Below are 24,973 nucleotides of genomic sequence, written 5' to 3'. Positions count from 1 at the left end.
GAATGTAGTGTAATTATTTTCTTTTTTTTTTTAAATTAGTGTTTTGGGCATTTGCGGCTGTGTTTTGGGTGTTTCAGGCTCTATCACAAATCATAGTAATAGGAGTTTAGGACCCTGCGGAACTCCTATTACTATGATACCTTACCTGATTGGCTGCCCAGAGCCATGTGAAGCCAGCTCCAGCACTGCGTAAGTCCCCACGTGTACGCGCTGCGACTGGCAGTCAGCTCAGGCCACAGGCTCGGAAGCGTGGGCGTGGGCAGCAGCTTACGGTAAGTGCAGATTTTTTTCTCTAAAATGCCCGCGGGAAGGCCATATCGGAATTTCAGGGCCAATAACTTCTTGTTGGGACCAGGCATCCTCTAATGTGCGAACAGAGACCATGAGTGTTATTAGACTCTTTAACCAGAAGGGGCATCATAGTCAAGCCCAACCCTGATCTCATCCATAAACCACATATGTGCATTTCCAACAGGGTTCACTTTACCAAGCAGGAGTTAGAATGCTGACCAATTTTATCTGCAGGAGCATGTGTAGCAACTCGCCAAGGCTTCTTCAGCAGCACTTCCTAAACCAGTGACCTCCACCACCAAGAAGGACAAGGGCAGCAGGTGCATGTGCACTCATAGGGGAAACTAAAACTAGGCGACATAGTCTCAGAATAAGGGACCACCTATTTAAAATTGAGATGGAGGAGGAATTTCTTCTCTCAGAGGGTTGTAAATCTATGGAATTCTCTGCCCCAGAGAGCTGTGGAGGCTGGGTTATTGAATATATTTAAAGAGGAGATAGACAGATTTTTGAGCGATAAGGGAGTAAAGAGTTATGGGGAGCGGACAGGGAAGTGGAGCCGAGTCCATGATCAGATCAACCATGATCTAATTAAATGGTGGAGCAGACTCGAGGGGCCAGGTGGCTTACTCCTGCTTCTATTTCTTATGTTGTTATGTTCACATCATCACCTCCAAGTTCCACAAGTCACACACCATCATAATTTGGACATATAGCCACTTCATTGTTGCTGGGTCAAAATTGTGGAGCTTCCTAATCAACAGCACAAAATCCAGCAGTTCCAGGCCCACCACCATCTTCTCAAGGGAAACTAGGGACGGGCAATAAATGCCAGCCTTGCCAGCAATCCCCATATCCTGAAAATAATTGCAAAACAGTCTGAAGGAGACTATAGTGGAATGGATAAATATTCAAGAATGTGTTGGCTCACACTAAAATCTGCAACGTACTTCAACGCCTCATCTGGAGATAGTTGTCAAAATTCTCCTCTCCTCGTACTGATTTGTGCTGGTACAATAGATATGTCAGCCAACTAGTGGAAATATGGCCCTTATCTAGCTGATGTAATATGATGATCACTTTAGCAGGTCAGGTTCTAGATCCGTCCAAGACAAGCCCTCCAGGAAGCTCCCAATTGTGCTAGATTTGGGATATACCTGGGATGCCTGTAAGGAGGCACATATTTGCAGCATTTTTATTTTAAATGTTAAAGACAGTTAAGTTCTTTAAGGTGTTAGCCTTCACTCAGTGGCAACATTCACATCTTTGAGTCAGAAGGTTATGGGTTTCAAACCCCATTCCATCAATACGTCAGCCCAGTACCAAGGGACTGCTGCTTTGCCAGAGTGCCATGTTTGGATACGATGTTAAACCAAGTTCCCAGCTCAGGTGGACATTAAAAATCCCATGTTACTATTCAAAGGAGAGCAGTGGAGTTCCTTTGGTGTCCTGGTCAACAATTATCCATGAACTAACTCCACTGAAAACAAGTTACCTAGTCATACATTTCATTGCTGCTTGTGGGACCTTGCTGTTCGTAAATTGAGTGTTGCATTTCCCCACATTACAAGTGATTACACTTAAGTGCTTCATTGGCTGTGTAACGTTTTGGAAAATCCAAGTCATGAATGACACATTTATTGTGGATTACTTGGACAATGCCTAAATCATTCCAGACCAAAATACTACATTTTTAGTCATTTATCACCTTCAAGAGCGTTTTATTGGACTACATTAGGCATAATTGTCACCTTGTCCCAATAAACCGAAGCAGCTTTATCAGCAGCATATAAGAGAATTTTCACACATACACTTATTGGAAACTTGCTGTACTGCTATCTTTGAGCAGCTTGTCTATACTCAATGCACCCAACTTGCCAATTTTGAAAAAGGGAATTGAAAATATACTTGAAAATAAACAAATTGTGGGGCTATGGGGAAAGAGCAGGGGAGTGAGATTAATTGGATAGCTCTTTCAAAGAGCCAGCACAGCTACAATGGGCTGGGCGCCCTCCTATGCTCTGATTCCATGAAAACATGTAGCCTGACATCATTATAAAACAATTTAAAAAAATTTATCCTCCACTGATCCTAAACAAGAGTCCTAGAAGATATGGGCTAAATATTTTCTTAAAAGATAATCCATGGCAGGGTTGGAATGGAGAAGAAAGCAGATACTTTTTCAGTGATTTAACACTACCTAACTTCTGTACAAAATGAAGCACTTAAGGTACAACTTGGAATAAGTTATTTGAGACAGGTATCTACCATCACCTACCGAGGACTGAGTTTACGTCCAGTATATATAAAAGATTAAAATAATTCCCATCAAGTCACATACCTTTAAAGCAGAGTTACCAATAAAAGAAATGTCAACGACTAAGATTAAACAATTGATCATTTGCAAGGGTGCTCAAGACTAAATCTAAATGCAGCTTAAAAGAACAGAAAGCAAACAATTTTCTAGAAAGTAAACAATTTTCTGAATAACACTAAAATTGCAAACAAAAAATAATCTTTAAAAAGATAATAAAGATCTAAGCACCCAAGAAGTTGAAGCAAAAGCTCATTATGCTCAACAAGCCCATCCTTTTTTGAAGCACAACCAGAAAACAACATGTAAAAGATTCACAAGCAATTCACATCAGAAATGCAGCAAATTCATGGGACTCCACTAAGATTACAGGCTTGGGCCATTTACCGAGTAACAAGTCTTGGATGTGAAGAAAATAACAGACAATAAACACAAATTTCAAAAAGGTGGGCTTAAGAGTGAAAAGATAGCTTTCCTGATAATAACAATTACATCTTTAATTAGCTAAGCAATTATGCAGACTTACATTAGCCCACCTTCCAAAACAAGAGCAATATTTGTGACTCAAAGCTTCTTTTAAATTTTCAAAACTCTGCTAAATTACAACATAGAAACATAGAAAATAGGTGCAGGAGTAGGCCATTCGGCCCTTCTAGCCTGCACCACCATTCAATGAGTTCATGGCTGAACATTCAACTTCAGTACCCCATTCCTGCTTTCTCGCCATACCCCTTGATCCCCCTAGTAGTAAGGACCTCATCTAACTCCTTTTTGAATATATTTAGTGAATTGGCCTCAACAACTTTCTGTGGTAGAGAATTCCACAGGTTCACCACTCTCTGGGTGAAGAAGTTCCTCCGCATCTCGGTCCTAAATGGCTTGCCCCTTATCCTTAGACTGTGACCTCTGGTTCTGGACTTCCCCAACATTGGGAACATTCTTCCTGCATCTAACCTGTCTAACCCCGTCAGAATTTTAAATGTTTCTATGAGGTCCCCTCTCATTCTTCTAAACTCCAGTGAATACAAGCCCAGTTGATCCAGTCTTTCTTGATAGGTCAGTCCCGCCATCCCAGGAATCAGTCTGGTGAACCTTCGCTGCACTCCCTCAATAGCAAGAATGTCCTTCCTCAGGTTAGGAGACCAAAACTGTACACAATATTCCAGGTGTGGCCTCACCAATGCCCTGTACAACTGTAGCAACACCTCCCTGCCCCTGTACTCAAATCCCCTTGCTATGAAGGCCAACATGCCATTTGCTTTCTTAACCACCTGCTGCACCTGCATGCCAACCTTCAATGACTGATGTACCACGACACCCAGGTCTCTTTGCACCTCCCCTTTTCCTAATCTGTCACCATTCAGATAATAGTCTGTCTCTCTGTTTTTACCACCAAAGTGGATAACCTCACATTTATCCACATTATACTTCATCTGCCATGCATTTGCCCACTCACCTAACCTATCCAAGTCGCTCTGCAGCCTCACAGCATCCTCCTCGCAGCTCACACTGCCACCCAACTTAGTGTCATCTGCAAATTTGGAGATACTACATTTAATCCCCTCATCTAAATCATTAATGTACAGTGTAAACAGCTGGGGCCCCAGCACAGAACCTTGCGGTACCCCACTAGTCACTGCCTGCCATTCTGAAAAGTACCCATTTACTCCTACTCTTTGCTTCCTGTCTGACAACCAGTTCTCAATCCATGTCAGCACACTACCCCCAATCCCATGTGCTTTAACTTTGCACATCGAACGCCTTCTGAAAGTCCAAATATACCACATCAACTGGTTCTCCCTTGTCCACTCTACTGGAAACATCCTCAAAAAACAACTTGTATTTATATAGCACTTTTAATGTAGTAAAACATCCCAAGATGTTTCACAGGAGTATTATAAGACAATAAATTTGACAGTCATACAAGGAGAAATTAGGGCAGATGACCCAAAGTGGTAGGTTTTAAGGGGCGTCTTAAAAAGGAGGAAAGAGAGGTTTAAGGAGGGAAGTCCAGAAGGCAACAGAAGACACGGCCATCAATGGTTGAGCGATTATAATCAGGGATGCTCAAGAGAGCAGAATTAGAGGAGCGCAGCTATTTCGGGGGTAGGGGGCTGAAATAGATTGCAGAGAAAGGGAGAGGGATTTGAAAACAAGAATGAGAATTTCGAAATCAAGGCATTGCTTAACCTGGAGCCAACGTGGGTCAGCGAGCACAGGGATGGTGGATGAACGAAACTTGGTACGAGTTAGAACACGGGCAGCCGTGTTTTGGATGGCTTCAAATTTACGTAGAGTAGAACCTCAGAGGCCAGCCAGGAGTGTGTTGGAATAGTTAAGTCTAGAGGTAACAAAGGCATGGATGAGGGTTTCAGCAGCTGATGAGCTGAGGCGGGAACGGAGATGGGCAATGTTACGGAGGTGGAATTAGGCGGTCTTAGTTATGTCACAGATATGTGGTCGGAAGCTCATTTCAAATATGACACCAAGGTTGCGAACAGTGTGGTTCAGCCTCAGACAGATGTTAGGGAGAGGGTTGGAGTCAGTGGCTAGGGAACTGAATTTGCAGTGGGGACCAAAAACAATGGTTTTGGTGTTCCCAATATTTAATTGAAGAAAATTCCGCTCATCCAGTACTGGATGTCGGACAAGCAGTCTGACAATTTAAGAGACTCGGGAGAGGTCAAGAGAAATGGTGGTGAGAAAGAGCTGGGTGCCGTCAGTGTACATGTAGAAACTGGCGCTGCATTTTCGGATGATGTCGCCAAGTGGCAGCATGTAGAAGAGAAATGGGAGGGGGCAAAGGATAGATCCTCGGGGGGACACCAGATGTAACAATGCGGGAGCAGAAAGATAAGCCATTGCAGGTGATTCTCTGGCTACGATTAGATAGGCAAGAATGGAACCAGGCGAGTACAGTTCCACCCAGCTGGACAACAGGAGAGACGCATTGGAGAAGGATGGAGTGGCCAACTGTGTCAGGAGGGATAGTTTACCTTGATCAGTTACAAGGCATGTCATTTGTGACTTTGATGAGAGCTGTTTTTGTACTGTGGCAGACACGGAAACCCGATTGGAGGGAATCAAACATGGAGTTGCAGGAAAGATGGGCAAGGATTTGGGAGGTGACAACACGTTCAAGGACTTGAGAGGAAAGGGAGGTTGGAGATGGGGCGGTAATTAATTTAGTTTTAAAAATCCTACTCCAAAATTCTGGAATTTAAAAAAAAATTCTGGTCACTGGCTCAGATTTTGTGATTAGCCGGCACAGGAACTTATGGTGATTAGAAATCCAAAACAGCAAGGGACCTCTAAACAGTGAAACCAAATCAGACTGAAGAATCCTTGCTGAAACATGCAGAATCTGAACTGGAAATGTAAGTTGGAATAGTTAATCCAATGCCACTTCATGTACAGAAATCTAAATAAATAAAGAAAGAATGAAAGAGAGAGAATTGCGAGAGAGAGAGCGCGCGAGAAATGGAATTGCGCCAGAGAGCGCGCGAGAAATGGAATTGCGCGAGAGCGAGCGAGAAATGGAATTGCGTCAGAGAGCGCGCGAGAAATGGAATTGCGCGAGAGCACGCGAGAGAGAGCGAGAAATGGAATTGCGCGAGAGAAAGAGAGAGAGAAGTTTTGGGAAAGTGTTATTTAAAAATCTTTATTTTTTTTTTAAATCTCCAACAATTAAAATCTGAAGGAATGAGACTCCACGCTTTTAAAACTTCATTTTTAGTGTAATTAAGACTTATCACGCCATTAAAAACTCACTTACACTTGAATGGACAAGCCCAAACTTTTTCTGGCGAGTTTAGTGGATATATATATATATATATATATATCACACAAATACTTCAACATCATGCCCTTCCATGTATTTGAATGCAGAGTCTCAGCCAGATACAGTTAGTGAAGCTTCTGGAGAAGCAGGCTAACTCGGACAGCAACTTCCTGATTTTCACGTTTAACTATGCATGTGCCATCGGCAGAAGTTGTCAGATTTACTAACAGTGAGTGCTGATAGCCTCAAGCATTCACCATTACTTTTACTGTACAGTCCGGGCCATTACGTTATTTCTGGCCACAGAGCTACTGCATCAAACTGCTTGAACTGACAATCTTATTCAAAGAGATCACAAAATAGATGAACCGGGAATAAAATAAAATTATACTGGTACAGGAGAAAGTGTTTCTCTCAGGTTGGGAAGAAGCACATTATAATGGGGAGAGTTGAGAGCTTTAATCTGCATTGAATGGTGCTAGAAATACTTGGGGCTGGATTTTCATCCTTTAGCCCTACCACCAGTTTTCCGGCGGTATTTCAATGGTATTTAAAGATAGTGTTTTTTTGACCACCGAAATACCACTATGACTGAAGCCCGCTGTTTTCGTCAAAATATGACCGGTGGTAGACCTAACGGTATTGGGATCTTATTTCTGATTGTGCAAGACTTGCACTTTTGGCACTGCACTGCTCCCCCCGGGCAGACAGCACCTGTGAGTGGGGAGGCCAAATGGCCTTCCTACTCAGGAGCCGGGCCTTTCAAACTCCAAGCTCCTCCAGGGGATTCCCCCATGACGTTGCAATGGTCAGTCCCCTCACAACAGCAGCGTTCTGGACGCCTTGCTACACGACATCATAGTCTCAACATGGCTAGGGGGAAGGGATAAAAAAAAAAGGGGCTGGTTAAAACCGAGAAGGGGGGGGGGGGAGGAGGGGGGGAGAAAAGTGGGAGTGGTGACCGGAGGTAAAATACGTGAAAGGGTGGGGTTGGCTGTTGCCTTTATTGTGTTTAATGATGTGTTGTTCTGGGTATGGTTATATTTAATTGTTCTTGTTGTTCTACTTGTTAAATATTGCTAAAAAAATTTAACTGGAAAAATTATTTTAAAATGTGATATTTACATTTTATTGTATAAATCATTTAAACTTAATCATTCTTGCACTGTGTCTCACTTTTAGAATAAGAGGGGTAATAGTCAACATGGTGGGATAAAGTGGGCAGGCAAAAGTTAATTGTGACTCACTGTTCAAGCAAAGCGTTGATTTATGAGCTGCTTACGTAATACATTTGCAGTGGCGAAAGCTGCACGAGGCCTCCTCTGCGGTTGTGGCGGTGGGTGTGGTGGCATGGGTTCATCGATAAGCTTCTCATTCTCCTTCCCTTCCTCGTTCTCCTCATCCTCCTCCTCCACTCTTTCCTCTGGTGGTCCTGCAGTCTCCAGTGGCGATTCCTGTCCCCTCACGGTGACCAAGTTGCGCAGCATGCAGCATGAACTGAGCGACCTGCTCAGGGTGGTATTGCAGGCTGCCTCCAGAATGGTCCAGGCATCGAAAGCGCTGCTCGAGTACTCCAATTGTCTTTTCCACGATATTGTGAGTGGCTGTCGGAGGGTTCCTGAGGGGGGTCATGAGCCAGGTGGAGAGACCGTAACCTTTGTCCCCCAGCATCCAGCTGTGACCTTGTGGCTGACACTTACAGGTCAGAGACAGTGCTCTCACGCAAGATGAAAGCATCATGGATGCTCCCTGGAAACTGGGCATTGACTGCCATGATGCACTGCGTATGGTTACAGACGACCTGTATGTTCAGGGAGTGGAATTGATGTGCATACAGTCAATGGCACCTGGATCCTTGGGGAAGCCAGCAATTAGTGCAAAACCCACAGCCCCCTCACTCTGTGCCTCCCTTGTCATTGGGAAGTTTATAAAGTCTATCCAGCATGCGTACAGTGCAGCAGTCACCTGGTTAATGCAGTGATGTGTAGCGTGCTGCGAAATGCAGAATGTCCCCAGCTGATGCCTGAAAGGAGCCGAAGGCATAGAAGCCAAGTGCCACAGTCACATTGTCGTCGACAGTCAGTGCAGATCTGCTTTTATGAGCGGGCATCTCTGTGACCACCTCTTTTCGAAAGCGCAATCTTCTAATGCACTGTGCCTCATCAGTGCAGGTATGAGCGCCTCTCCCTGAAAAGTCGTTGGGAGTAAAGCCTCCTCCTCCTAAGTCTGCGAGCTCATTGATTAGGCATATAATGCTCTTGAATAAACCTTCTTCCAGCTGTATTCTGCATCATATAAATAGTCAGCAATATTAGCAGAGGTATTCCTTTAAATGTCCTGCAATGTCCTTAAATATTCTCAAATGTCCTCAAATAGCCACAAAAAGCCTTAAATAACTTGAACTCACAAAGATGTCTGCCCCTTCTCTCATGTGGAATGGACTGCAGCTGAATTTTCAAAAATGGTGCCCATAGCACTGGGTTCCGTCCAGATAAGACTACACTTTTCTCGTTGGTATTTTAGGCCAGAGGTAAAAATGGTGGTATTGATTAATTTACCTTCAGTGGTAATTTTTGGTGGTATTTCAGACTTGCACACCGATGACAACATAAAAACGGCCAAAAAATAAGATCGATAGTATTTTGTTTTACCACCGGTGGTAAATCACTGTTGAATTTACCACCAGCGGTATCTTCAGCAGTAAATGGGCAGTAAATTGATGGTAAATGATCGGATAAATGATGAAAATCCAGCCCTTTATGTGCAAAGTGGGTGCCGAAAAATAAAAACTATTTCATTTCCCAGCATAAATGTCCCTCACCTCGATATGCATAAAATTCACAAAGCAAATGTACAAATTATGAGACTGAACATGCCTAGTCAGATGGTCATGGGTTCAAGGCCCACACCAAAGACTCAAGTGCATAATCTAATGAGTGAATGTCTTAATGCAGTCTTTCAGAGAAGTTAAAGTGAGCACCCATCTACCCTGACGAAAGGTCATCGACCTAAAACGTTAACTCTGTTTCTCTCTACACAGATGCTGCCAGACCTGCTGAATAATTCCAGCTTTTTCTGTTTTTATTCCCCATCTACCTTTTGGCTTGGCATAAAAGACCCCACAGCACATTTCAAAGAAAAGCAGTGCGCCAGCCAATATTTAATCTTCAACCAATGTCACTAAAAAAGATTACCCGTTCATTTATCTCACTGGTGTTTGCGGGACCTTCCCGTGTACAAATTGGATGCCGTGTTTTCCTAAATTGTAATAGTGACTACACTTCAAAGCTACTATGTAGTGTAATTGACTACATCGTGCTTTGGGACATCCTGAGGTTGTCACCAAAGTTTACTGTAAGCTGTGCATTGCTCCAGAGAACTCTCTCAGAAGCTTTTCAATTTTAAAAAAAATGCGCATACCCGGTATTTTGAATGGCCCGTACAGCTCTTTAAAAGGAGGGAACATTGGTGGTCACCTACGTAAACTTGAGCTCAACCAATATTCTGCTACCCGTATCCTAACTCGCACCAAATTCCGTTCACCCATGCTTGCTGATCTACATTGACTGCTGGTCCGGCAATGCCTCAAATTTAAATTTCTCCATGGCCTCGCCCCACTATAACCTCCTCCAGCCCTACAACCCCCACTTCATGATCTCTGCGCTCTTCCAATTCTGATCTATTGCGCATTCCTGATTTCCTTCACCCCACCATTGGTAGCCGTGCCTTCAGCTGCCTAGCTCTGGAATTCCCTCGCCAAACCACTCCATTTCTGTACTTCGCTCTCCTCCTTTAAGATGTTCCTTAAAAGCTACCTCTTTGACCAAGCTTTGGGTCACCTGTCCCAATATCTCCTTATGTGGCTCAGTGTCAAATTCTGTTTGAAAAGGCACCCATGAGGTGCCTTGGGACACTTTACTATGTTAAAGGTGCTATATAAGTGCAAGTTGCGATTGTGAAAGATGCTATGTAAATGCAAATTATTTCCTTCTATCTTACTGATGACCTGACTAATTCAAGAATCAAATTACCAATTCTGCCACAGGACACGGACTTCATTACGAACTTACATCCTCACCTTGATCCCATAGACACCCCACTTACCTCCTCAACACCAAGGTTGGAGGGTCACTAGTTGCTAATTTAAGTTCCCCAAACCCTAATGTTTTAAAAGCTGTAGCCTAACTTACACATAATTAAACCAACAAAGGCCTAAGCACTTGGTAACATCACATCAATCGCTGTTACAACTAGTACTTGTACTACGAATGTAATCATTTTAAAGAAATAAAAACTATAGGCTTGGTGAGTTCAATCCAGTGAGAAGCGAGACCAGACCATGGCCGCCCCAGGTTAGAGAAGCATATATTGATATGGGTTGGAAGGAGGATCAGATTAGACTGTGATGTCCCTCCTGCCCCCAAATAGCCTGCACACAAACAAAAAATGGCCATTTGAGCTAGGCAGTATTTTTTTGATGGCACATGGATTTCCAGAAAACATTCGACAAAATGCCACATAATAGGCTTGCTAGCAAAATTGAAACCCATGGAATAAAGGGGACAGTGGCAGCCTGGATATGAAATTGGCTAAGTGGCAGGAAACAGAATAGTGGTGAACGGTTGTTTTTCAGACTGGAGGACGGTATACTGTGGTGTTCCCCAGGGGTCGGTTCCAGGACCACTGCTTTTCTTGATGTATATTAATGATATATATTAATGACTTGGACCTGGGTGTAAAGGGCACAATTTCAAAATTTGCAGATGACACAAAACTTGGAAGTATAGTGAACAGTGAGGAGAGCGATAGACTTCAGGAAGAGATAGACAGGCTAGTGAAATGGGCGGACACGTGCCAGATGAAATTTAATGCAGAAAAGTGTGATGTGATGCATTTTGGTAGAAAGAATGAGGAGAGGACATATAAACTAAATGGTACGGAGAGAGAGACCTGGGGATAAGTATGCATAAATGGTTGAAGGTGACAGGGCAGGTTGAGAAAGCAGTTGAAAGGGCTTACGGGATCCTGGGCTTCATAAATAGAGGTAGAGAGTACAAAAGTGTGAAAATGATGATGAACCTGTATAAAACATTGGTTTGACCTCAACTGGAGTAGTGTGTCCAATTCTGGACACCACACTGTGGGCTCAATTTTGGCCAGGAGTTGCTCCAGTTTTTTTGGAGTAACTTGGTTTTTCTGGCGTAACTTTAAAAACCAAATTTTCCCCAATCAATTTGCACAGTGTAACTGAGTTAATTACGATTTTTTTAGGTTCGTTTTTTTTTCTCAAAAGGGGGCATTACCAGCCATCTACGCCAGTTCTGCCCATTTAGGCAACCTTGGCCAGCTAATAGTCACTCATTTATACTTAGGCCAGCGTATGTGGCCACTTCAGAAAACCCTTGCAGAGTTAAAGAAAATCGGCACAGGTAGGTACAACGGAGGCCATTCGGCCTGGGATAGGGGAGAAAAGCAGAGAGGACTTGCACCTAAATCACCAAGCCTAACAAATCACCAAACCTTGCAAACAAAACCTTGAGTGATAGGCTACGTAAAAATAGAAACGTGACACTGCAAAAAACTTGTGCTCAACCTGACGGTAGCAAGTGCAACCAGCTCCATAAAAGGAAAAAGATATTCCATTCCTCAGCCTTTATTAATGCACAAACAAATTCACCATGATACTCTGTCATAAAACTATAGGGTAAACTCAGCAGTCCCACACTCTCAGTGAGGAGCCATGCTCAAAGGGTTTCCTTTGGTTTTTCTTTGAGTACAGCATGGAGGCCACTCAGCCAGGGCTAGGGACGGGCAGGAGAACTGACAGTGCTCCTGCCTGCCGGTGATTTAGATCAGTTCTCCTGCCCGCCCCTAGCCCAAAGGAGGCAGAATAAATGCAGAGAACTTTACCTGAAGGAGCCCATCGCCCCACACTGAAAGTGAGAGAGGCCTACTGTTGTTGCAGACTCGCAGCGCTACTGCTCATGCACGGACATCACCAGTGGACTCCACTGCACATGTGCAGATATCCCGGCACAGTTTTCGGCGCAAAACGCTGGCTCCACCCCCAACTCGACTGGCCATGCTGCGCGACTGCAGTGAAGAGGCCGGACAGCGGCCAAAGTGGCAACAAAATTTTTCAGCGAACCTCAGGACGCAGATAAGCGTCGCAACTCCGCCGAAAATCGGGCTCGGCCAAAATTGAGGGCTTTAGGAGGAATGCGAAGGCCTTAGAGAAGGTGCAGAAAAGATTTACAAGAATGATTCCAGGATGAGAGACTTCAGTAATGTTGATAGCCTGGGGTTGCTCTCCTTGGAGTAGAGAAGATTTGATAGAGGTGTGCAAAATCATGAGGGTCTGGACAGAGTAGATAGAGAGAAACTGTTCCCATTGGCAGAAGGGGCACGAACCAGAGGACACAGATTTAAGGTGATTAGCAAAAGAACCAAGGGCAACGTAGGAAAAAACTTGCACAGCAACTGATTAAAATCTGGAATGCGCTGCCTGAAAGGGTGATGGGGGCAGACTCAATTTTATGGGCCCAAGTTTCCGGCCCTGTAAAAACGGCGCACCTCCATGAGATGCGCCGACTTTCTAGAATAAAAAGGGCGCCGAAAAAAGTTACTTTGTAATTCTCCAAGCTCGTCAGGACGTCTTCGGCCTCGGCGTAGCGCAGCACAAGGATTGGAGGGGGGGGGGGGGGGCAGGTCCCGGCGCTGAAAACAATGCCGGGACCTCTGCACATGCGCCCCTAGCCCTGGCCGAATGGGCTCTCCGAGCATTGAAGATGTGCTGAGTTATTGGGACTCAGGCTTCCTAGAAACACCCACACCCAACATTTTAACTATCTAGAAATAACATCAACTCAGAATTTTCAATTTATGGAGAGCATATATTCAAGTACATACATTTGAACTTCATGCTAGTGTTTCATTATCGCTGGGATGATCCGATTATCTGGGAGCCCAGAAAACAACGTCTGCCTGAGATATCTGGGAGGGAAATCGCTGGTTTCATTGACAGACCGACTGGCAAATCACCCGATGGGAAGTAAGTTGGAGGGAGAGCCCACTCACTTGCTGTGGTCGGGAGTTACACAAGCCCATGTTCGGAGTCAGTCTGTGCTCCGTTCAGAAGATGTGCGCTCAGGCCACGGACGACTCTGAGCTGGACTCGGGATCCACGTCTTTGCCGAAATCTGTGGTTGTCAGAGAATGTTCAAAGTAAGGAGATGACACTTCAAGACTGCATCCGCGGGGAGCGTGCCTAAACTAGGAGAAACGCCCTGCTTTTATTCCGGACTGGTTGGAATTCTAAAAGTGGAATCTTGCAATCTGGAAGCACCAAATTAATAAACACCTAAATTAATAAGCGTCTAGGTACAAAATACGCCAATTCCGGTGCGTGCTCCAGTCGGCAAGGTAGGACTTCTAATTTTTATTACTTGATTTAATGTTCATTTATTGTTATTTAAAAATTATGATGGTTTCTATGCATCTTTATGGTTAAAAGTGAAGTGTTTAATGCTTTGTAAAATCGCCTAACTTCCATCTAACTTCCCCCCGCCCCCGCCTAATTTATAAAGTGTAGGCAGGGTTTTTCTGAGCGTACAAAAATCTACACCTACTCCATTCTGTTAGTTTGGAGTAAGTTTTCGCTGACTAAACTTGCAAAACAAGCGCAAGTGGCTGAACACGCCCCCTTTTGGAAAAAAAAACTGTTCTAAAATGAAACTATTCTAACTCACTAGAATTGGAGCAAACTAAATGCCGAGAATTGCAATTTCTAAGATACTCCATTCTAACTAGTTGCTCCAAAAAAATAGGAGCAACTCGTGCCGAAACTTGAGCCCTATCTTTCAGAGGGGAGTTGGATAAGTATCTGAAGGCAATACATTTCCAGGGCTATAGGGAAAGGGCCAGAGAGTGGGACTAGCTGAGAGTTGGTACGGGTTCGACGAGCCAAATGGCCTTCTTCCGTGCTGTAACCATTCTATGAGTCTAGAGGGCACCTCTCACCACAAACCTTACTTCAGCAAAGAATCAATACCTACAAGAGGAAAGGGAAGAGTTTAGCAGAGAAGAAAAAGTCATCCTTTAAAAATAGGTTAAAAAGTCACAAATTACCAAATACCAGGCTTGTATTTTGCATTACCCACAAAAATAAATATTGTATCCAATTTTTGTGTTTTAATATACAAGTTACTGGAAGTATTAAGTGCTATAGACATGAAGTAACTTAATGTATTGGGTCATTTTGGACTCAAGTCTCAACATTACAAATCAAAAAACTACAAGTGAAAAAGCACCCACTTTGCAAACTGTTTTTTAGATAGCCCAGTTTTTACTCCCCCTGCAGTTTTTCCTCCGATTTACTCCACTTACTCATAATCAGAAGGCAGTAACTGCTGCTTCTATATGATTTCATAATATCTCACAGCTGTCTGGTAGCACATATATAAACAATGATGTTAACAGACTAGTCTACCGTGGAAGCCATCACATCTGTGTGATACTGTCTTATCTAATGTTCACGCATGTATTCCCAGCAGGAGTGACTGACAGCCATACAGAATCACAACTCTAACATTTCCCTTGACTAAGTCAGGAACACAATTATAGCATCTCCACACTGCTCTAGCTAACTCAGCAAAGACCAGGGATCAGATCTGGAGAATTCCCAGACTGCAGTGCTCAGTACCACCGCAAAGTCCACTGACCAATTGAGAAAAGTGATCTCCCAAATATCTTGGAATAGCAGCTAACAGACAAATGTCTTAGCAAAACAATTTCTTCCCAGCGTAATTGAATATGAAAGTAAGTCAACTGCATCTACAAATAAATGCTTTGCCCCCGCCACATTACTGAAACAGCCTTTATCAAAAATCACAAATGACATCCTATGTGACTGCGACCGTAGTAAACTAACCCTCCTCATCCTTCCGGCAGCCTTTCACCACATCACCCTCCTTTGTCGTTCAACTGGGTGGGGCTGCCCTCGCCTGGTTCCATTCTTATCTATCCAGTCGTAGCTAGAGAATCACCTGCGATGGCTTCTCTTCCCGTACCGCACCATTACCTCTGGAGTCCCCAACGGATCTATCCGTGGCCTGCTTCCATTTCTCATCTACATGTTGCCCCTTGGCAAAAAAACGTCAGGTTACGAATGTACGCTGAAGAAACCCAGTTCTACCTCACCACCACCTCTCTCAACCCCTTCCTGTCTCTGATTTGCCACCCTGCTTGTCCGACATCCAATACTGGATGAGCAGAAATTTCCCCCATCTAAATATTGGGAAGACTGAAGCCATTGTCTTCGGTCCCCACCACGAACTCCGTTGCCTAGCCGACTCCAACCATCGCCCCAGCAACTGCCTGAGGCTGAACCAGATCGTTCATCTCCCAGACAAATAGGACGGTTGTGAACTTCCAACCACATATCTGCTCCATCACCAAGACCGCCTACTTCCATCTCCGTAACATCACCCGTCTCTGCCCCTGTGTCAGCTCATCTACAGCTACAAACAACATCCAGGCCTATTACTTCTAGACTTGACTATTCCAATGCTCTCCTGATCAGCCGCCCATTTCCCACCCTAAATAAACTTGAGCTCACCCAAAACTGTGCTGCCCATATCCAAGCTCGCACCATGTCTGTGCTCACTGACCTACATTGACTCCCGATCCAGCAATGCCTCAATTTTAAAATTCTCATCCTCGTTTTAAAATCCCGCCATGGCCACACTTCCCCATCTCTATAAGCCTCCTCCAGCCATACAAGCCTTTGAGATCTCTGCACTCCTCCAATTTTGGCCTCTTGCCTGTATCCCCGATTTTAATCATTGTGGCCATGCCTTCAGCTGCCTAGGCCCCAAGCTCTGGAATTCCTTCCATAAACTTTTAAGCTTTTAGTCATCTGTCTTAATATCTCCTTATGTGGCTTGATGTTCAATTTTGTTTGCTTACACTCCTGTGAAGCGCCTTGGGATATTTTACTAAAAAAAAAACAGACTTGCATTTATATCACGCCTTTCATGGTCACCGAACGTCCCAAAGCGCTTTACAGGCAATGAAGTACTTTTGAAGTGTAGTCACTGTTGTAATGTAGGAAACTAGGTTAACGCGCTATACAAATGCAAGTGTGTTGTTGCTTTATTTTGCTCCCTGCATCAATTTTTAAATTAGTGATTCTCTTCTCTATTTCATTACAGATGGACAATTCTCTTTTATGATCCATTACAATCAAAGCATAGCAAGATCAACACAGATAGAGTGCCATATAGGCAAGAACAGGAAGATGAGGAGGCTTCGCACATCAATCCAAGAAGCTTTCTCAGAAATGTGCGCATATATATGCCTCATTGCATTACATTTTCAGTTATATTTTAATTTTGCAGATTTGATTTAATAGGTGTATTTTATTTTAACTGGGTACCATAAGCAAGCTCCATTATTTATTGCAACATTCCTTTTTGGCTGTTCTTTGTACTTTTCTTTTCCCCTCCTAGTGTTATCATGCATTACACTTCCATAACTTATTCATAGTTTTCTCCTATAGCAATTTGCATTTCAACTTTCTCTACCAAAATTAAAACATGCAACACTCACTCATCTTATCAAATTTCATTATGATGGTCTGGAATAAATTTCATCACAATCTAGGAGTTCCAACAACTTAACTAAACCATTAGAAATTACAAAAAGGTAACTTGTGGTACCCCACAGGGATCTGTATTGGGGCCTCAACTATTCACTTTATTTATTAATGACATAGATAACTCAATAGACAGCCATGTTTGCCGGTAACACAAGGAGAGATTGATAAAGTGGGGGGCAAAACTGTGTCAGACCGATTTCAACGCAGGCAAGTGTGAGGTCATCCATTTTGGACCAAAAAAAGGATAGATTGGAGTACTTTTTAAAATGGTGAAAAGCTAGGACCAGAGGAGGTCAAATGAGATTATGGTGTCTATATACTCAGATCACTAAAATGCAGTAGTCATGTACAAAAAAAACAAAAAAAGACTAAATGTAGCCTTTCTAACTAGAGGGCTAGAACAAAGAGGAGGAAGTTTTGCTACAGCTATACAAAGCCCTGGTTAGACCACATTGGGAGTACTGGAAGGAGTGCAGCAAATTCACCAGAATGTTACCAGGGTTCCAAGGGTTAAATTATGAGGAGAGATTACATAAATGTATTCCCTTGGTTGAGGTTTTTAAGATTTTGTAAGAAACTGATAGGGTAGATTATGGTGTCCATGTACTCAGATAGTGGAAGAGTCTTGGACAAGGGGCATAATAACCTTAAAATCAAAGCCAGGCCCATTCAGGAGAGAAGCTAAACATTTCTTCACACGAAGAGTGGCAAGTGTGGAACTCTCTCCCACCAAAAACAATAGATGCTAACTCAAATAATAATTTTAAATCTGTATGATAAGATTTTTGCTAGGCAAGGATAGAAAAGGATATAGAGCCAAGATGAAAATGCAAATCAGCCATGATCTCATTGAATAGCAGTACAGACTCGAGGGGCTGATTGGCCTACTCCTGTTCTTATGTTCCTGTATTCCTATAACTTACCAAACTCCAACCAGAGCTATTAAAACCATACAGGAGCAACTAAATCATATTAGGACATTAGCATTTCTAAAGTTACCTCATCTGGACCGTGTCATGGTCTTTTCTTTACACCTTCAAAAACTAAATCAAAATAGCAGTACCGTCTATTATGTAAATGGGTCAACTACTGTTCTTCTCCCATCCCAAGGGAATGGACTGAGGTACAGTTCCAGTTATCCTTCTGTACTTCACCAAAACGACCATTATTCATATATGAACTTTTGAGTGTCATCAAGCTTCTTGACTGTGGGGGCATAACAATTAAGCCCATTCCTCTCCTCACCTGACATTCATAAATGTTTGCTTCCAACAAGGGTCAATAGCATTTACACATTGAAAGGCAGACCAATTTTCCCCATCTAGCTCAGAGGCCAAATGTGGCACTCCTGCTGCTATCCTAATTCAGTCAGATCAGTCAATGCTGCATAGACAAGAGACTGGAATCTCAGACTTTAGTTGCCTGTAAGGCTCAGTTACACACTTGATAAACTTGCCGAGCCACTGGGGAAAATGCAGATTATTGTATTATCAACCAACTTTTTATGAAATACAGATCACACTCTACATTTTAACTCCAGGTGTCTGAAAAACTCAATATCCTAATATCCCCAGACCGTGTATCATCCGAGCCCAAGCCCTGAAAAGATAGGCAACAGAAACGAGCATAATTTGGAATGTTAAACTTGTCTAGTTCAACAGTTTAAAAGGGAAGTCAACCAGTTATATGAAATATGTTTAACACTACCCTAGGCAGGCATTTACGAAACATCGTAGAACATAAATTCACTTAGATAGCACAAATCTACATCCAAAGATATTCTTCTTCAAAGTACTGCTTACATAGTCAAGTCTTTCAAGAGATTTCTAATTATATATATCCACCTTTTATATATTTGGAACACATGCATTTTTGGATGATTGGGGGAGAAGTAAGAGAACTTGTTCTGTTCTTAAATTTTTTTCACACAAAATTGAAAAATGCACTTACATTGTAGAATCCACTAACAATTAACAAATATTCAAGTCAGAATTCACATATCCTAGCACATGAACATAAAAACAGAAATGTCAGGATAATTGGAAGGAAAAATTCTCAATTAGCAAATAAAACTATATAACAAATGTCACATTTTACTGGTGGGATATATACCTTTATATATTTTTAGCTTTAAATACAATATGCCCACTCCAACACAAGGACCATAATTTATTCAAACAAGTATTCACTACCTTTTGCGGTCCACATTCCACATAAGTGAACTCCCATCAAAATTGGTATGGGACCAATTGTAATTTTGCCCCCTCTCTCCATTCCAACTAAAAGGTTGCCCTTTTAGGATTAAAAGGAAGAAAATAAATCTTAAAATATATATTTACCGAATATAACATGCATTAAACTATTCGTTTATGAGCCTTTCTAAATTCCATCCACATTAGGTAGGCCTTTCAAAGACATGTTGTAACTTTACAAGTTGTAACTTAATGTAATTTAAGGAATCATCACAAATTCAAAAAGCAAAATCTTGACATTTCTTAAAATTGTTAAATGCATTAAAGATCGAATATATCCCATCAGATAATTTTACTATCATTTAAAATACTGTAACTCTGTTGCACTGTACATTATGGCCACTCTTGCTCCTCCTCTTGGATAACGTTTTAGAAATGTTAATATCTCAATCTTGAAGAGTCCAATAAGATCTGCAATGAAACAGCATCGTCTTACCTGCCCATTCATTAGACAACTCTCAAATTTCAGCTTGATTTGAAACTCGATTTATAAACAGTGCATAGTGGAAATAAACCTCCTGACGTCAATCTTGGGCTCCAACTCACCTTAACCTTTCTTCCTCTTGATTGCCTTCGGGTCCCGTGCTCCTTCCTTTTGCAATGACAGTTCATTTAAACTAACGATATTTTACTATATATTGTTTAAAGAGCCTATACCTCTCTCCCCAAAAATATAAAAATCACTCCCGAGTTGGATTAAGCTTTTGCATGAAAAGTTCCTGGTGCAACATGGCTGCCCTTCATCCTCAGTTATCCTGGCACTCTTACACTATCAATAAAGACGAGTGAGAACGTATGGAGCAGAAGGAAAAAAAATACAGCAAGACACAAAACGTGACCACTTCCTTGCTTTTTCCACCACAAACCCCAAAATACGGCTCAATGCCCCCCCGCAAAAAAATCCCTCAATACCCCTGCATTTCCATGCTGCTCCAGAATACTATTGGCTGGCTGCCCTAGGCCTAGGCTGGTGGGCAGTACTCCCTACTTATCTCTCTCCCTGCCCCCAAAAACGGACCTATTTTGCCAAAACTTTTTTTTTTACATTGCAAATATTATGCAGCAACAGCAGCCGCCGGCCTTGTTTTCAGTATTGACCGTGCGGGTTCGGCATGGCCGTGCTTATTTTCCTTCTCTCTCTGCCTTTGGCTTTTTTTCTCTCTGCACTTACCGACCTGTCTTGTTGTTGGTGACAGCCCCATCTGAGCCAATCAGCGCGCGCTCCTACCTCCCTCCTCCCTCCTCCAACGGACAACAGGCGCGAGCCGGCGCCGCGAGCCTCCACGAGCCCGAGCCGCAGCCGCCCAACGGCCACTAGTTCCTCACCTTCCACCTCAAGCACAGCCTCTGCTCCCAACCTCCTCCAACAACGGCATCTGTTTCCCCCCCTCCCCAAACTCGGGCACAGCTCTTGTGTAATGAAAATATATCATGTAAAAATTCATAAGTTTTTTTTTTAAAGATTGAGGTACTTACTTCCCCCCTCCTCCGCGCCATTCTGCGTCACTTCCGCCATCTTAGATTTCACTAGGACCCAGTTTATTTCAAATAAATGACCCTGATCATTTTTATTAAAAAAATGAGCCAACTACGATAATAACTATTTTAATTCGTGCTTGATATCTTGGGCCATCATGTTGCATGGTGGATGGAGGTCAGCATCGTCCAAAAATCAAAAAGATACTTGAAATAGGATCACCCTTTTAGAACAGGGGGTGCCATTGTGGGCTCTTACATGACTTGTTTTCGCCTCCATTTTCCCGTAATCACGTTTCAAAACGTACATGTAACTTTGACTTCCATTGGCCGCACACCTTTTAAAACCCTAACGTTTGTCAGTTCCTGTTTGTAGCAGGTTCTAGCAAATCTACCCCTTTGCAGAAGAATCAGAATCATGCAACAGACCTCGACAAGAGGGATACAAATGTCACCCTGAGGGACAGTGCCCATTTTATTTGGCTTGAACTCTGCTCCTTTAAACTCAAAATAATCCAGCCACAATGACACTTAAAGTGCCGATTGAGGCGTCAGGTCTCCTCAGAATTTGGAAAGAACATAAGATGTAATGCCCTGGTTGTGCGTGGCCACGGGTTATAACACGATATATGAAATAGCAAAGATTGAGATGGGATGCAATGAAATCTCATTTGTCTCTGAAGAAGTTCGAGGGTTAGGTTCTCGACTGGCTGGGCGGTACGGTTGAGTAGTGCGGGGACTCTATAAATCAGGACTTCAGGTCTGAACGAAACAAAATGGATGAGTTAAACAATTCTTCCTGGTTTACACATAGTCCGTGCTAGAATAAAATAACTGCATATGAGAACAAAACATGTACATTTTTATTACTAAATCTTGATGGACTCTCTTGACGCATTATTTATTTCATGGGTACACTTTAGAAATAGCGAGCTCTTGGGGGTCAGAAACTCATTTTCGTTTTTGAAGATCTAAGATTTGAAACGAATTAATAATCTATGTGTCTTATTTATGTGTATTTGATATCGGTGTCTTTCCTTGACTAAAATAGAGAAAGCCCATCAAGGACAGCCGCCGATTGCGCAAAAGAAACGTGTTACATTTTAAAGATATGCCACGTAAAATAAATATTTCCTCTCTCAAACAGCCCCTAATCTTCGAGTCTCGTGTAAATTTGGGTTATTTTGTACTCGGCCAGGACGGGCAATATCAGTCGACTCGTATTAGGCACATCTTATTTTCTTAAGAATAAACATTTTTCGGTAGCAGATTTGTAAGGTATGCCCCTGAGATATATAAAAGTCACGGAGGTTTGGAATTCAGCCGTTTCTGTGAAACATCATAGTGTGTTGCAGCGTATTATTTGGTTAAGTCGCAGGATATATACTTTTTATGCCTTCCTAAGTAGACTAGCCCTGGTTGACAAAATGGACGAAAAAGAGATACCAACAGCAACATTTCCTTCGTCATCGAACTTTTTCGTTAATAAACTGAATACACAAATTCGGTCAAACATCCCTGATTGTAATCTTGGGTTGTGAAGATCAACGTATATTATCGGGTTGTATTCCAATTTGTCCTCATTTCTGCACAATCAACTCTATTTTAATATATTTGTATTAGTTTATTGATACAGTTCTGTGCCAAACAACAACAACAACTTGCATTTATATAGCCCCTTTAACTCAGTAAAACGGCCTCGGGGTGCTTCACAGGAGCAATTATCAAACAAACTTTGACATCATCATCATCATCATAGGCAGTCCCTCGGAATTGAAGACTTACTTTCACTCTTAAAATGTGTCCTTAGGTGGCTGAACAGTCCAATACGAGAGCCACAGTCCCTGTCACAGGTGGGACAGATAGTCGTTGAGGGGAGGATGGGACAGATTTGCCGCATGCTCTTTCCGCTGCCTGCGCTTGATTTCTGCATGCTCTTTGTTATATATGTGTAAACCTGTATATACCTTGTGTAGTCACCAGAGGGCTCATCCCCTGGAGTCCCAAGAGATCCCACAATCCCTTGGGGATACTGGTACTTAAGGCGGCCTCACAGGCTGGAGAGGCACTCTGGGGACCTGCAATAAAAGACTAAGGTCACACTTTACTTTGAGTTCACAGTATCTAGTCAGACTCTTTATTCATACATAACAACTGGCGACGAGATACAGATGACGAACCCAACGATGCAGAGAACAGTGGGCATCCTGGAGAAATTTTTGGAAGGAGATGATTGGGAAACCTTCGCGGAGCGACTTGACCAATACTTCGTGGCCAACGAGCTGGAAGGAGAAACGAACGCTGTCAAACGAAGGGCAGTTCTCCTCACCAACATATTGGCACCAACGTGTGGCCCCATGAAAAATCTGCTTGCTCCAGCGAAACCCACAGAGAAATCGTATGTTGATTTGTACACACTGGTCCGAGAGCATCTGAACCCGAAGGAAAGCGTTCTGATGGCAAAGTACCGGTTCTACACCTACAAAAGGTCTGAAGGCCAGGAAGTGGTGAGTTATGTCGCCGAGCTAAGACGCCTTGCAGGACATTGCGAATCTGAAGGACATTTGGAGCACATGCTCAAGAGACTTTTTCGTACTTGGCATTGGCCATGAAGTGATACTTTGCAAACTTTTGACTGTAGAGACCCCAACCTTGAGGAAAGCCATAGCGATAGCCCAGGCGTTCATTGCCACCAGTGACAATACTAAGCAAATCTCTCAGCACACGAGTGTTACTACAAGTACTGTGAACAAAGTGATGTTGTTTTCAAATCGCAACGTACAGGGCAGGCCCCACATGCCTGCAACTGCACGTCCACAAATGTCTCAGAGTCCACCATCAAGGGTGATGAATGCAAGGCCATTAACAGTTGGAGCTGCGGGGGTGATCATCGTTTCCATTCATGCCGATTCAAAGGGTAAGTTTGCAAGGGCTGTGGAACAATGGGACACCTCCAACGTATGTGCAGCTGCAAACTCTGTTAATCCTGCAAACCATCATGTTACAGAGGAGGACAGATCCACGGCGGATCACGATGTACGAGAGCCTCAGACCGAGGAGGCAGAGGTATATGGGTTGCACACATTCACCACAAAGTGTCCCCCGATAATGCTGCAGGTTGAATTAAATGGACTCCCAGTGTCAATGGAGCTGGACACGGGCGCGAGCCAGTCCATTATGAGCAAAAAGACTTTTGATAAATTGTGGTGCAGCAAGGCCTCAAGGCCAGTCTAGAATCCCATTCGCACGAAACTGAGAACTTACACAAAGGAACTAATTCCCGTAATCGGCAGTGCTACTGTAAAGGTCTCCCACGATGGAACGGTGCACAAGCTACCACTCTGAGTGGTACCGGGCGACGGTCCCACGCTGCTCAGCAGGAGCTGGCTGGGAAAGATACGCTGGAACTGGGACAGCATCCGAGCACTCTCGTCCGCTGGCAACACTTCGTATGCCCAGGTCTTAAACAAGTTCCCTTCACTGTTCAAACCAGGCATTGGGAATTTCCAAGGAGAAAAAGTGCAGATCCACCTAATTCCGGGGGCGCGACCCATCCATCACAAGGCGAGAGCAGTACCGTACATGATGAGAGAAAGGGTAGAGATCGAGCTAAACCGGCTGCAACGAGAGGGCATCATTTCGCCGATCGAATTCAACGAGTGGGCCAGTCCAATTTTTCCAGTCCTCAAGGGAGACGGCACCGTCAGAATCTGTGGTGATTACAAAGTAACTATCAATCGTTTTTCCCTACAGGATCAATACCCACTACCAAAGACCGACGACCTTTTTGCAACACTGGCGGGAGGAAAGATGTTCACGAAGCTGGACTTGAGCTCTGCCTACATGACGCAGGAGCTGGCAGAATCATCGAAGGGCCTCACCTGCATCAACACGCACAAAGGTCTCTTCATCTACAACAGATGCCTGTTTGGAATTCGATCAGACGCAGCGATATTCCAGAGAAACATGGAAAGCTTACTAAAGTGGTCTTCCAGGACGACATCTTGGTTACAGGTCGGGACACAGTCGAGCATCTGCAGAACCTGGAGGAGGTTCTTAGTCGATTCAACCGCATGGAGCTCAGGTTAAAACACTAGAAATGCATTTTCCTGGTGCCTGAAGTGGAGTTCCTGGGGAAAAGAATCACGGCGGATGGCATCAGGCCCACCGATTCGAAAACGGAGGCAATCGAGAACGCACCA

The 24,973-nt window shown here is 43.4% G+C and overlaps 1 protein-coding gene across 15 annotated transcripts in view; it reads right to left on the bottom strand.

The window, feature by feature from the left end:
• The window catches only part of LOC139262968 (histone-lysine N-methyltransferase, H3 lysine-36 specific-like), a 281,574-nt gene extending 258,956 nt beyond the window's left edge, over window positions 1-22,618 (bottom strand). For 6 of the 15 annotated variants that reach the window (XR_011593007.1, XR_011593008.1, XM_070878371.1 and 3 more), the window contains exon 1: window positions 19,842-20,457. The gene's annotated coding sequence lies outside the window, so the exon portion shown is untranslated. The other 9 variants (XM_070878362.1, XM_070878363.1, XM_070878366.1 and 6 more) reach the window with 9 other exon arrangements.
• Between the last annotated feature and the right edge of the window lie 2,355 nt (window positions 22,619-24,973).

The sequence above is a fragment of the Pristiophorus japonicus genome, chromosome 4 (assembly GCF_044704955.1).
Source record: "Pristiophorus japonicus isolate sPriJap1 chromosome 4, sPriJap1.hap1, whole genome shotgun sequence".
NCBI lineage: Eukaryota > Metazoa > Chordata > Chondrichthyes > Pristiophoridae > Pristiophorus > Pristiophorus japonicus.
Note: the sequence above shows the minus strand (reverse complement) of the source record. Positions and strands in the feature narration are given on the sequence as shown.